Source organism: Castor canadensis, chromosome 13, assembly GCF_047511655.1.
Source record: "Castor canadensis chromosome 13, mCasCan1.hap1v2, whole genome shotgun sequence".
Classification (NCBI taxonomy): domain Eukaryota; kingdom Metazoa; phylum Chordata; class Mammalia; order Rodentia; family Castoridae; genus Castor; species Castor canadensis.
Genome location: NC_133398.1, coordinates 126033110 through 126048028, shown reverse-complemented (window position 1 = coordinate 126048028; position 14919 = coordinate 126033110). Strand labels below are relative to the sequence as shown.

The 14919-nt window shown below is 47.7% G+C and overlaps 1 protein-coding gene across 7 annotated transcripts in view; it reads left to right on the top strand.

Moving 5' to 3' along the window:
- Window positions 1-1230: 1230 nt before the first annotated feature.
- The window catches only part of LOC109683420 (uncharacterized), a 94851-nt gene continuing 81162 nt past the window's right edge, over window positions 1231-14919 (top strand). For 6 of the 7 annotated variants that reach the window (XR_012440603.1, XR_002212101.2, XR_012440602.1 and 3 more), the window contains exons 1-5: window positions 1231-1370; window positions 3449-3539; window positions 5935-6023; window positions 10231-10337; window positions 12878-12983. The gene's annotated coding sequence lies outside the window, so the exon portion shown is untranslated. Of the gene's footprint in view, window positions 1371-3448; window positions 3540-3708; window positions 5365-5934; window positions 6024-10230; window positions 10338-12877; window positions 12984-14919 lie in introns of those variants that run through there. The other variant, XR_012440605.1, reaches the window with a different exon arrangement.

Sequence of the window (14919 nt, the reverse complement as noted above, 5' to 3'; positions counted from 1 at the left end):
GCCCAGCGTAAGGACCTTGGTGGGCTGTGGGTTCTGCAGGACACTGTGACCACTGGGGTTTGTCTGTCTACCTGCTCATGTTGCTCTGGCATGTCGTTTGGCAGTGGCTGAAATCAGACATTGCATTTGTGGCTTCTGACACTCATGTCCTAGAAAATACTTCCTGCCCGAGGAGGATGAAAATACCCACCAAGCTATTGCTTTTTTGCATAAGGCCTTTATTTCATGAGGGCTTTACCTTTGCAACAAAAGGAAAATGGATCTGGCTCTCCTTTGTGGCACTTTGGGGGCCAACAGAAATCACACAATGGTGCAAAAAATGCAGAATAGGGAAATGACAGAGAAAGAAAGGCTCCTGGCTGTCAGGGACGAGGAGGGTGTAAGAGAAGGAGTGCTTAGGGGGATGAAGATTAATTGTCCTCAATCCTCATGCCCGCCCAATCTGAGAATGCCTTCATGTTGCTGAAGTGAACATTTGAAGAGAGGCATGAATTAGGAAGCGCGTGCTCCAGGTGGGAGCTGGCATGCTGAGCTGCATCTTGTCAGGGTGACTTTTGGGGTTGCAAATCAAATCCTGATGGAACTGCTCTGTCCTGGACTCGTGGGGCAGGTGCATCATCAGAAGGAAGCCATGGGCCGGCAGGGGAGAGGCCTGGTCCGTTACCCCACTTGCCTGCCCGGGCGGGGCCTCCTGCGTGGCCGGGTCAAAAATTACTTGTGGTGACCATCGCGCACCAATGTAATTTTATAAAAGGTGAAAACTGGGTCTTGAATTAGGGACCTGCGCAGTGTCACAGCTAGCAGCGTTTTGGTTGCCTCATCCGTCATCATAAGATCATTTCAACACAGCAGGGAGGTGGGGAGGCAAGCGGTCCTCTGGAGTCAGAAAGATCTCAGGCCCTTGCTTGATCCCCAACTGCGCTCCTGAGGTCAGACAAGGGCGTTAACGACCTTCCTCTGGGGCTCTGTGCCTGCCCCTCGCGCTCGCGAAGCCACGCCCGCTGCGCCCGTCACTCACGTGGCAGGACCAATTGCGGCCCCGTGTCGCGGGCCGAGAGGCGGGACCTTGGGCGCTTCTGCTTGAGCCCCGCCTCCAGCCCTTTTCCATTTGTCTTGCCTGGGCTGTTGAGAAAGCCACGCCCACTTCCCCCGTCAGTCACGCGGCTGGACCAATGGCGGCCTCGTGTCCGCCGGCGCGGGGCGGGGCCCGGTTCTCCGACTGCCGCGCGGGTCTGGGTGAGAGGCTGAGGTGCCGGGCTTTGGGCACAGACACCGGGCGCCGGGTCGGGAAGATGCGGGCTCCGTTGTCCGGGCCACTGTCGGGGCGGCGGTGCGCAGAGGAAGCTGCAGCCGCCGGCGCCCTCGCTCTGGTGAGCGTCCATGGTGGCGGCGGCGGGGACGTTGTCCGCTACACCGGCCGGCGGGATGGGGCGGGGCTGCTCCGTCCTGGGCGACCCCCATCTCCGTGTCCTGCAGGCCGTGCGCGGCGGGCGGGGTACGGGGTGGGGAGTGGGGTCAGCGCGAGGACAGCGACCCCTGGCCGCGGGTTCCTCCCGGGTGTCGTGGGCGGTCAGGCCTTTGACATGGCCGCGAGAGCCCGCAGCCCGGGTCTGCAGAGGACCCGGGAGCGGGTGTCCCCTCCTGACCCCGCCATGTCTTTAGGCGGGAATCCAGTTTCCAGAGTGCACGTGGTCCAGCCTTGGCCTCAGCCGCGGCCACTGCGCACCAATGGCGCGGGCAGCAGAGCCGCGGGGGCGGGGCGGGGCGGGGGTGGGGGTGGGGCGGTGCTGGAGGGGAGGGGCGAGAGGGGGCGGGGCGGGGGCGGTGCTGGAGGGGAGGGGCGAGAGGGGCGGGGCGGGGGCGGTGCTGGAGGGGAGGGGCGAGAGGGGCGGGGGTGGGGGCGGTGCTGGAGGGGAGGGGCGAGAGGGGGCGGGGCGGTGCTCGAAGGGAGGGGCGAGAGGGGGCCGTGGGGGAGGGGTTATGTGGGGGTTGGGGAGGAGGAGAGGGAGGCTAGATGGGTGCAATGCTGGAGGAGGGGGAGGAGGGCGACTGCTTCCTCCTGCTGGACAGTGGGTGGGTGACCCTGGAGTGCTCAGCACAGGTGGACCCGCGGTGGCCCAGATCCGGAGATGCTGCAGCTGAGCCTGCACAGGAGAGGCCTCCCGGTGCTGGGCTCCCCGTGGGCCTACCAGGGATAACACACACGACACACACACATGCACACACACATATACACACACATACACACACACAGAACACACACATATACACACACACATATACACACACAGAGAACACACGCACACATATACACACACATACACACACACAGAACACACCAATACAGACACATACAACACAAACATACACATCACACACAATACACATGCGCACGCAACTAGGCATACACAGAGACACATACATGACACTCACATGCACAGAACAAAGATACACAGCACACATACATAGCACACACACATACTTACACAAGACACACAACACACACATTCACACATAGAAACACAACATACACACAACACACATATACAACACACAGATGCACATGCACACACACCTCCTACACCCACAACACACACCACACGAACACATATACAAAATACACACACAAAACACGTACATACACAACAATACACATAAATAAAGATGCACAAACATACAGACAACACACACAGACACACACCTAATATCCCCACAAACCTAAACACATACACACACTGGCTGAACACAGTAGACACACACACCAAACACACACACCTGACACACACACCAAACACACACAACACACACATACAATTCTGCTACTGGTACAGCCTGCATCTGTGCTGTTCGGAGCCCAGGTGCCTCCAGGAGCCCTGCAGTGCGTTCAGCAGATTATTTCTGCAAGGCAGAGCTCGCCACAGACTGAGCGCCCTGCCTGACCACACAGGCAAGGATGGCTGTAGGGCGCCATAGCCCAGGGACATTGGACCCAAACAGGACAACTCTGGTGACTGTGACCCACATGGACTTCCGGAGCAGCCAGTGCTCTCTGGAAACCTCATCAAGAGGCCTTTGGGAGGATACAGGGAGCCGGTGCCCAGGTTGCAGACACGAACACTGCGACCTCCTCTGGAGGGGGTAAGGGCATCTACAGTGGACCAGACCAGTCACCCTACAGACCTCAGGCATTGCTCTGACCCAGGCCTCTGGGGGAGGAAGAGGACCTCACTGCTCAGACCCCAACAGGGTTCGGCTCCCATCAACCCTCAGACAGCCCACACTGGGAGAACTATGGCAGCTACTTGCATGGACCTGTACCTGACCTAGCCCTTGGGGACTTTGTGTGCTTGAATTGTCTAAAGATGGGGTGCTGAGGGGCAGGAATGGTGAGGCTTTCTAACAATACTTGAAACCTAATGACAAGCAACACTTCCTCATTATTTTCCAGTGACCGACCTTACTGAAATGGTGCCACAGTTGCTGTGCAAAGAAATTCTGGGGTGAAGAAGCATGCAAAAATCTACCTTCTGTGGTTCAAGGTCAGGTTGGGTGTAAGTGGGAGGCTGTGGGGTTCCTGGGAGAGCTAACTTAGCAAAGCTGTCTTTAACTTTTTCTTGCTCCAAGGAGCACCCTGACTGCTTTGCCACTCAGGCAGAGGGGACATGTGGGGAGAATTATTCGATTTTTTTTGTGCTTTTTTCTTTCCAGAAATCCACAGCCAAAGTATATGTCTTGAGCTCCAGGTTCTGCTCTTGGATCACCTTGCTCAGAGCTCACTCCATCTCCCTCTCACGGAGTGTACTTTCTGCTTTCACTGTCAATAAAACTTGGCTGCTGCTTTGCAATCTGTTTGTTCCCATCCAATTCTTTGTTCAGGATGCCAAACACCTGAGATCTTCTCAACTAGGGTCTTTTGCGACCACCCTCTGGGAACACTATGAATACATCTGGGACACATTCATCTAGAGTGCCTTTCCCCACAATTTCTTTCCTTTTTTTTTTTCTTAATTTTCATTTTTCTCTGTTCTATTTTATCACCTTTACATTTATTTACATATGTATACATTGTTTGGGCCACCTGCCCCTCCTCCCACGCCCCCCAATACCTCCAGTCTGGGCAGAACCTGTTCCACCGTCTTGCTCTCCGATTTTGTTGACGAGAAAACATAGGAGATAGTAAGAAAGACATAAAGTTTTTGCAAGTTTGAGATAAAGATGGCTGTACAGAGAGATTCCTAGTGTTGCTTCCATGCACTTGTGTATTATAACCCACATTGGCTCATCTCTGCCAGACCTCTTCTCTACTTCCTGGTCCCCTTCCCATACTGGCCTCTGCCAGGTTAAGATTACTTTATTTGCTCCTCTACAGAGAGCACATCAACCACATTCAAATTTTAGGTTTCCTTCCTTTTTCCTATTCCTCCCACGCACGTTCTCCCCTTATTGTGTGACCCATGTCCAATAATAGTATTGAATTTATTTTGGGTCAACAATCTGCATATTAGGGAGAACCTGTGATTTTTGGTCTTCTGAGCCTGGCTAACTTTGCTTAAGATGGTGTTCTCAACATCCATCTGTTACTTGTGAATGACAAAATTTCATTCTTCTTTGTGGCTAAGTAAAATTCCATTGTGTATAAATACCACATTTTCTTAGTCCATTCATCCACTGGGGGGCATATTGGCTGTTTCCATAGCTTGGCTGTTGTAAATAATGCTGCAATAAAGATGGGTGTGCAAGTGTCTTTGAAATAACTTGAGTCGCATTCCTTTGGGTATATTCCTAGGAGTGGGATTGCTGGATCATATGGCAAATTTATGTTTAGTTTTTTAAAAGCCTCTATATTGTTTTCCAAAGTGGTTGTACTAGCTTGCATTCCTACCAGCAGTGTATGAGGATAAATGTATGCATGCTTGCTGGGCACCATTGGGTCATGCCTGTGATCTTAACTGCTGGGAGGCTGAGAACAGGAGGGTCAAGTTCAAGGCCAGCCCAGGTGAATAGTTTGTGTGAGCCCATCTACAAAACACTCAGAGATAAATGGACGAGAGGTGTGGTTCAAGCAGTAGAGCATGTTGAATTCAAACCCCAGTCCCAACAAAGGTATCCATGTCATATTTTGAAAATAGCATTCATATTAGTGAAATTTTAAGAGGTAACAGCTAAGCATGTGGGTTCCATTTATTGTCTTCAACAGTATTTAGGACAACTTGGTCCTAGTGTATGTGGCCCACCCTAGGTGCTGTGAGACCAAAGTACGAGGGCTAGACATATCTACAGTTGCACAGAGTAGAATTTATTTAGGGGAGTTACTGCCAGAAGCATGGCTCTGGGTGGCAGCAAGACCACTTGGATTCCCTAAATATGGGTTAGAAAGAATGGCATATTTGTGAGTTAGGACAAAAGTGACTTCATTCTGGCTGGAATGCTCTCAGTTTATCTTAATATTGAGAGTCAGGTGTATCTGGGAGCCAGGATCCCTATTTAAAGCTCCATGAATGTCTCTAATGGTTTTGTCTAATAATGATTGTTGGAAAAACTGACTAGGGTTACTCTGGGACCACCATAGTGGTTATGAACCAGGATGGCTACAGTCATGTCAAGCCAAATCCATACATGAACAAGATAATGATGACAAACAGAAAAGAAAGAAGGACATCAAACAGTGAACATGTTTCAAACTTACTTAGGGTTTTCTGTGTATATTTCTGTTTACCTTGACTGTTGGTATAATTGAGCACTAGAAGTATAAATTGATATTGATCCAATTTTGTAAGGCTAATCAATTTGATATATATTCTTCCAGATTTTTAAATACAATTGGTAATGTACACTTTCATATTTCTATATATGTTGTAGATACTCATACAAAATAATGGATATCTGAAGACAGTTGTTGTTTGCATATAAAATGCTTGTTTTTCTAATTTACAGATGTGAAGAATGTTCTACAGAGACACCGATTATCAGAAAGTGGCCACATGGTTACATTTCAACTTGAATTTCAGATTCTGGAAATGCAGGTAAATTAAGGAGCATGTTGAGATAACAGAGATCTTTCTTCTATGAGAGAAACAATTCCCACACCCCAGCTTCTAGCAGTGACTGAGCTGAGGAGGAGTCCATGAGGCAGAGCTCCCTTAGCACACTTCATCACTTCAGTTTTGTTAAGTATCAACCCCCATCAGATGCACGTGGTAGGGTTGTTGCTGAGGCCATAAGCACTTTCTTGTAGAGCAGGTGTCACGATGAACCTGGGCTCCCAGTGTGAGACCCTGAGGTTGCAGAACAGTGCTGGATGCCACCAGTAGTTAGCATATGGCCTGCCATCTGTTATCTGTAAGTTCCCTATAGCTGTGTAAGAGATTTCTCTAACTTTTAGCGTAGTAACACAAGAAAAAATACTACTTCACTCATTTTCTGTGGGTCAGGAATTTGGAAGCAGCCCAGTTGAGTGTCCATGCTCAGGCCTTCTCTTGAGCTTGTAGTCATCATCTAGGACCATAGCCTCCGAAGGCTGCTTTGGCTGGATGACTCTGCAAGTCGTACTGGAGTGCTGAGACGCAAGACAGGGAGGGAGACACCTTTATTAAGATATTAATACAAGATCATGAGGCAGACAGAATAATAACACATAGCCCTACTGACTGGGGATGGGCAGTGCAGGCTGAAGCATCTTCAAAGGCTGTTTCAGGAAGGGCAGAATTCAGGCATAATTTTGAGAACTGACAACGTTTGATGCCTGAAAGCAAGTTTCAACCAGTAGATTTTACCACTTGGAAATGTGTACAAAGAAGAGGAATAAAACAAGTCCAGGAAGGCTGACTTGGCTTCAGCTTTTCAAATGAATGTAAGTGTAGAGCAGATGTTAGTCAACCTTATGGACAGGCTGCATTTTTGTACTCAGGCAGCCAGAATTCCTCATCCTTGTCTGTGTCCTCAGCCTCCAAAAAGACCCCCAAGTTGATCCGTGTTGTATAGGACAGGAGTTGTTCAGGGAGTCAGGACCCTGTGTCTCTAGGTGTCAGGTACCCACCTCATCAAGACATCTAAGGGTGAGGTCCAGGTATTTCGGCTTGGAGGGTTTGCTTTTCTTTGCCCTTGAAGTATCCATTTGATATCACTGCCCTGAGTAGGCCTAGGATGGGCTGGAGGATGTCTGTCTCTCATTTGATGACAGAGCTCCTCGCTTGCACTCAACCTCAGTATTATCTTTCAACACTGCCAAGGTGACTAAGACATTGCAGTGTGGCCTTCCAAGTACTGTTGAACAGGATACAGCACATAGTTCAGCATTTTCTGTGTCAAGGGCATGGATAGTGGCCTTGAAAGAGTTATAATGTTCCTAGATAAGGCCTTAGGGCCCTTCAGGGTCACCAAGGTGATATCACTGCTCTGCATGACTGCAAAGATCATCTGTTGAAGGTTGAAATTGAGTAGATTAGTATAATTGACATGTCAGTCTATACCAGGAGCTCTGTCTGTTTCGAGGGTGGTCCATGGATTTCTGGGTTTTTTTACCCCACTGTAGATGGTTGTACAATCTGACAAACTGTGGTTTGTTTTTTATTGTTGTTGTTTGTTTATGGCTGACATGATCCTGACCTCAGACTGGTGTACACCATTTGTTCTCAAGCATGCTGGCATCCATTAGTGTTCTATGCCTGCATCCCAAGGCAGGTGGTGTCATAAGCCTGGAGTCCACTGGCTTCTCTGAGAACTTCTGTACTCTTACTATATACATCGTCCAGAAAACCACTCAGAGGCAACCTAGCAGTTTTTGGACTTTCAGGTCCTTTCTGTAATAGATATTCATCTTTTTCACAGTTGCCTCATGAATTATGTGGAGAGAAATTAGTGGAAAATTCGTCTGAGCCTTATGGAGCTTGTCCATGAATCCAACTAAAAATAGAAAGACTGTCCTCAGGTTGAGTTGAACAAGCTGCTCAGGGGAGTTGCACTTCCCAGCATGAGTTGTGCCCAAAGATTGTTTGCTATGCTTATCAGTGGGGCTGTGGCCTAAGAGATGGCTAGTCTACAATCTTTTAACCACACTCTGTTTAAATTGCATACTTCTGTCACCTTAAGACAGGGCAATTTCGATGTAAGGAAAAGAATATGTATTGGTGGCAACTAATGGTTTCTGTCTAATATGCTTTAGGGGATACAGGAAGAAAATTCTGAGAAATGTTGATAGTCTTTGAATGAAAGGACACTGTAATTACTGGATGTCTAAGAGACTTGAGTTGCTATTGCTCACTTTATTCCCTGGCCCTGTGAAGTGGAGTTTGAGCTCAGGGCTTCATGCTTGCTAGGCAGGTGCTCTGCCACTTGAGTCTATCCTCCCACCCTCCTTGTTCACATGGAAAAGTTCATAGGTGTTGTGGGGCTGCTCGGTTCTACTAAGTCCATGCTGCTAAAAACATAAGTATTGTTCACCTCCCATGCATGTGATTAAAATACCTAAGAACTAGATTAAGTGCATGCATAGGGTAACTGTTAGTCACCCTAGAGTTGTGGTCTGTGCCATCCTCCTGACCTCTAAGGACAATTGTAGTTAACTTGTGGTTGGAGTACTCCTAAGTGCTATAGTTTTTATAGAGAGAAACTAGGGTGTTTGTGTGAAAGGGCTGTTGTAACCTACTGAAGAACAAAAAGTTCTGTTGAGTTTGACTCTTTGGAAAACTTACCTGACTAATCTGCTACTAAGAATGCTTCAATTGACATTTTGTCATGCCTGAGTTAGAACATCCTTGGGACGGTTCCTAAACTACTATTGCACAGTAATGTGTAAAGTTGTTGTCTCTTCAAATGTTATCTAAAATTCTTATCCTGAGCAGGCCTAACTAAAATACATACCTTTGCCTTACGACTAAAGGAGAATTCATGAAAGAAACCTTAATCTGTTCATTCTATCATAATCTTGGAGAAGAGGAACCAAAATGCCCAGTGGGCAAAAATCTTCAGAGCAACTGACTGTGCAGAAAAAAGACTGTTTACTAGAACTATAGCTTTAAAGGACAATACAAAAGCAGTGCCATCCTCTGGATCTAATTATCTCACACCTCTAAAAAAATTATCAAAGCTGAGAGATTTGAAGAAGGGCTTTTTATCAATGTGCTATCTGGCAAAAGGCAATCTCATGTCTCTGTTAAGGCAGAAGTAGTATGAGTATTTGTACTGGCTCCAGATCTTTTTAATAGTTCTCATGGAGTTTTTTTTAAACTCCTCTTGTATTCAACTTGATAGTAGTGTTTAATTTCTACCTACAGACACCAGGGCTCTTCTTTCAGTGTGGGACTGGCTCCTAGTTATGTTCACTATTGTGTTACTAGGTGCATCCATGTGCATTTGCTTGTGGGCCTGTATTCACATACATGCTCATGCATGTCTGTGAGTCCATGTGTGATTGTCCGTATATAGCTCTCTGTCCATGTGATGTAGATGTTCATAATAAGCCTGTGTGTCTGTACGTACACATCCCTATGCATACAATTATGATTTTCTCTAGATAGCCCTGTGGTATTCAGGTCTGGGATGAGTTGTGTTTCAGTTTTATTTTTATAAGAGATAAGGACTGGTTATGGACCCCAGGCAAGCCTTTGTCTAAAGATGCTCTTCCCTTAGCCTCTTAAGTGTGGGCACCACCACACTTGTTCCTCATTATATTTTTTTCCTCCTTGTTGTCATTGTCCCATCTCTAAGTTAGTGCATGTGCATCAGGTGGCAGCTCTCTCTGAGTGTTCCAAACTAAGAAAGTTAAGACAGGCATGGCTGAGGCCTTTCTATGAGAAAGATAGTAGGCTCCCAACAATACAGGTAATGGAATGAGGAAAGGCATGAGAGGCAGAATAACCTGTCTGGGGTCACATGCCTTGTTGGAAAGATGCACTGGGTGTGAATCTAACTTGATCTCCTCAAAGTTGGGCACTGGCACCTTCAGACCCATCTGGAGACAGTGGTGTGGAGGTTGTGGGTGTCACAGTATCTAGTTTTCCACATGGACCAGGTCAATAAGCATTTAGCAGCATAGTGAACCTAGGATGTCTTGTCTGAGATAAAGGGACAGTTGAGGAGAGCTTCAGAGATTACCTCATTTCCTGAATACGGGCCAGAGAATTTAGAATCCTGTTGGCCAGGCAGCCACTGTGCTGATCAACTGTAGTAAACTCATATCTCTCTAAACCTTATAGAGTAAATGATGTTTTCTCGATGTCTCCCATTGCTCAGAGCTCACGTCCCAGGAGAACCAACCCCAGAGGCCAGCCTCTGTCTGGAGAAACTACATCAGTACTTGATCACAATGCCAGTGGAGATTATTCCAGAGGACCACAAAGGTGAGAGAGGGCAGGTTGGGGAAGTTGAAGGGATGGCATCCAAACCACTCTAATCTTCCAAAGAACACAGCTGATCCCGCCTCTTTTTATGTATGTGTGTGTGTGTCTGTGTGTATAGGAAAATTCTATTCTCCTGTTTCCTTTGACTCTATGGCAAAGTCCTTTTTCTAGGTAGCTACTGTCTTCCATGTTTGATCTGTCCCTGTTTGGCCCCTAATGAAGGGAGAACATGTGTCAGCCAACTTCCAAGATGCCTACGGGAAGAAACTCCTCAAGGCAGAAATTCTGGAGAAAATGGTGCCTTCCATGCTATTCTGGGACACATTCTTCATCCCCCCCTTCATCCCCACCTTCCTGGGCATCAACCAAAATTGCACTGGAACAGAGCATGAGCTTGATAGACTGTTCAAATGGTGAGCCCAATGGATTTCCACTGCTGTGAAAATGCAATGCAGTGTCTTGCTCTTGGCCCAGTTTGCTTGTCCAGAGTAGGTAGCTCAGGTTATTACGCCCAGAGGATGATTCCAGGACTCAGTAGGATGATCCCTGTATGTGATAGCCTAATGCCTAGTCCTACAGAGTCAACTAACTAAAAGTAGTGGAAGGCAAGGCAGAAATAGGGGTTCTTGTCTCTTCCTGCAGCTCTCTCACCAGATCAAGGTGTGGAACCAACTTCAGAACCTGAGCAAGCTCCTTTAGAGGATGCAGAACTCAAATTAGCTCATTCAGAGGCTGTGGAGTTCGAGACAGCTCCTGAAAAGGACTCCAGAGCTGCAGAAAGCAATGATGTGGTTCCATCATGAGAGTCTACCTGGCCTCCACCTGTGGCCATGGAAAAGGTGCTGATTAAGTATAAAATTCAACTCTTGACATTCCAGTCCAAACTGGTGGCAGAACAGTTCATGCTAACAGATGTAAGTGGTTGTGCAATCATAGTGGAGGCAGGCATTCTTGTGACCCCTTCTGCCCAAATCTGGCATTCTCTGGTGCAGGGAGATTTTTCCCATTCAAATCCAGGAAGCAACCTAAACAGGGCCATTTTCTTAACCTGAAAATTCAACTGCACTTTGTACAATGCACAAGGCCTACCCAGTTAGTATATAGATTTAGGATTGGAAAAGAAAAGCCAGTCCCTGATTGTTCACCTGTGCCAGAACTCTGATTGAAGCCTGAATGATTGGCCTCACTCCTTAGTAAAAGTGAGAGGGAGTTTGAGTCTGAGGGTTTGTGTAAAAGGATAGGTTTGGTAGTGGGTGGACCAGGCCCAAGAAACTGAGCATGACCGGAAGCTGGAGAACTTCCTGATGGCAGAAAAGCTGACTTAGAGTCACCATGGTAAGTCTTTGGAGTGTGAATGTGCAGGGCATATGACTGATTGGCACTACAGGGTCCCAAGGTTCTGGAACAGCAACCTTAACCTTGATCCCTAGAGCTGACAGGTCAGTTTAGCTTTCAGGAGGACAGGAATGATAAGGGAACCTGAATCAAGGAAGCCATATCCCATACAGCTGCCAACTTGTGCTCATGGCACCATTCATGCAAGGGTGGTTCTGGGTAGTGCAGGTGCCCTCCTGGATGACACACCTCCTCAGAATAGCTTAGAACACAGCCTACGCAGAATCAGTTGAGTGATGAGTTGCAGGTCCATGAAGCCATCTAATTGTCCCTTCTCCATATTAGTGCATATTAGTGCTACATCTTCCAACTGTCCCCGAGGGTCATAAGTACTACAGATAGCTACGGCATGTGAAAGCAAACCCTTCCAGCTAGCAGGTGCTAGGGTGACAGCTCAACAAGAAAGAGGGGTAGTGTGGAGGATGTGAGAAGCACAGTGACCTGTCCAGGGTAACACACTTGGCTGGAATAGGGCCCAGTTATGAACCCAGCTCTATCACCTCAAAATTGGGTTACTGTCTAGCCAGGCACGTCCGAGGTCATTGTGGGCTAGGGTGTGAGTGTGGCTGTGTGTAGCTTTCCACATGGTCTGGGTAGACAGGTTGGTCAGAGTACCAGTGGACCTGGGGGAAGTTTTCTCTGAGGCAGAGGTTCAGTGGAGGAAACCTTCAGAGATGACCTCACTTACACTATTGAAGACTCAAGACAATGCAGAACTTTGATGACCTGAACGTACAATGCAGAGCAAATACAGCAAGCTCATTTCTCTGGAGGCACTAAAGAGTGAAGGATGTTCTCTTTGTGTCTCCTGACTGGCATATGGTCAGGCCCCAGGCGAGGCCAGAATAGAGGCCTCATCCACATTTTGAGACACTGGATCAGCCCAGGCACACACAGCCTCTGGTTTTCCCCAGAGGATGCCAAAGGTGACACAAAAAGGATAGATGATACCAGCTATCAAATCTACCTGTTCCCCCCACATAAAGCAACAGATATCTACTGATATGTCTGTTTTTGTGGATGTCCACGTGTATGTGCCTGAGTGTGAGCAAAATTCTTTTTGGCAAGTTTCACTTCAGTATAGGGTAATATTTTGCCTGTTGCTGCTGTTTGTTTAAATTACTTCCTCCTTTTTCCCCACCCAGAATGAAAATAAATGAGCCTCCATGTTGGATGAGCCCTGCAGTGAGCTGAAATTCAAGGCAAGAATTCTCAAGAATTTGGTGACCAACCTCTTGAACTGTCCCTCAGGTGAGGACACTGTGTGTGTCCACAACTTTCTGGTAGGGTATAGATGCTTTACTACGACCAAGCAGGTGCTGGACAAACTTTTCAATTGGTAAGCTGTACTTCAATTCCCAGAAGACAAACCAACTCCTAGCTGTGACTTGGCAGTGCCCTGCCTTGCTCTTGTCCTGGTTTAATTGTGGAGACTGGGGTCCTCAGTACAAACCCCTCTTAAGGACCAAGAGGAATGAGCCATAGAAGTGCCTCTGCTGGGCATGATCCTGTGAAGTAGGCCACTCAGGTCTGTTGACTATGCTGGGTATCCCCAGCCCTCCTTGGAGAATCTCTCTGACCTGGTTCTCACTTACCATTGTCCTCGGCACAGCAGTCTCTGCATTTTTAAAAGGAAGTTTCCCATTTTTTGAAGCCATATCAGACCTAGCTGTAGCAGATCAGGGACTGTTCCAGGTTTCGAGGAACCTAGACCCAGTGTGGCATGTGTAAAGGAGCTAAGTGACTTCATTCCTTGCACAAATATACATGAGTCACCTACTGTATGGGATTGTGTTTCCAGCCACTTTGCACAATTCAGTGAAAGAGCAGGCAAATTGCTGAAGTCCTGGGCTCCATTCCCCTGGGAAGTCACCCAGTAACACTGGGTGCCATAACAGGTACAGTAGATGTGACACTTTTATGGACTCCTCTAGGTTTGATGACAATGCAAATGACAGACCAGAGGAAGAAGTGAAAATGTAAGCAGATGTTGGGTCAAGTTGGGTGGGCACCTGTCTAAAGAGTGGGGACATTTTGGGGCTGGATTTGGTTAGTTATGGACACACTCTGTGTTCCAAAACTATTGTGACTCCAAAAGAGGGCTCAGGTCTAGGGATCCACTGAATACAGTGAAGCCAAAAGAGCTGTGAGTGTCATTCTGAGCATTTGATTGGTAGATGAGGTGTAGGACCTGGAACAGAACCCTATGTTAACACACCATCCAAATCCCTGTAGGGTTTGTCCACCCTGTTGCTTGTCAGGTCCACCGAAAAGGTTTTATGTCCTCATTCCTCAGTAGTGGGAGTTTAGCTGACACCCAGGGACCAAATGTGTGCTCAGAAAGTAGATTTTGTCAATCAGGAGAAAAGTTATGGATAGACAGACCACACGCATGGTCCTCAGGGTATTGAGGCAACTGGAAATACAATCTGAGGGTTCCTAGAGCGATGTGGGTGCCAGGCAGGAGTACATGCCCTAGTGGACTTGGCATTCCAGAGGGCAAGGGCCCCAGAAACACATGGTGCTGTGTGTGGAGAGTCCCTGGAAAGGAAGAAGTGCTCAAATTATTTAGTTTTTGCTCCCTCCCATATAGGAGAAGTGCAGCTCCTGCTTTTTTTTTTTTTTAACCCTGCCAGCCATGGCCTGGACAGACATATAGCATAGTCTAGAGTGTGTAGTACTCTGGGTGAACAGGGGCAGGCACAGGAACCTTGCACCCATAAGTCCACTGTGGCAGGGAAGGGAAAGGCAAGAACAGGCGTGTGATTCTATTGTCCTTCCATTTGCCTACAGGGCCTTGTCATTAATACTTGGCACCTGGCTGGATCACTTCTCTGAGGATTTCTGTGAAACACACTTTCCATGCCTGAAGTTACTGCTGAATTACCTGGTGATTTATATGCCAGGACCAGAAGATGAGGGCTGAGTGTTCCTTCTCCTGGAAGAGTGGGAGAACATAGAGTCCAATGAGACAGAAGCTAAAAGTGAGAAGGCTGGGGACAGAGAGCACATGAGGAGGGATGTGTGCACACAGCCCCACCTTGTGTATATTCCTAGTCTAACACTAGAGCAGGAGTAAGGATGAGCTTTGGACCCCACAGGGATTGGACCACAGTCTAGGAGGATGTCCTGCTGTGGGTTTAGGGCTCTGACTTCTCAGGGAAGCTGAGAGATCATCTCTGAATTT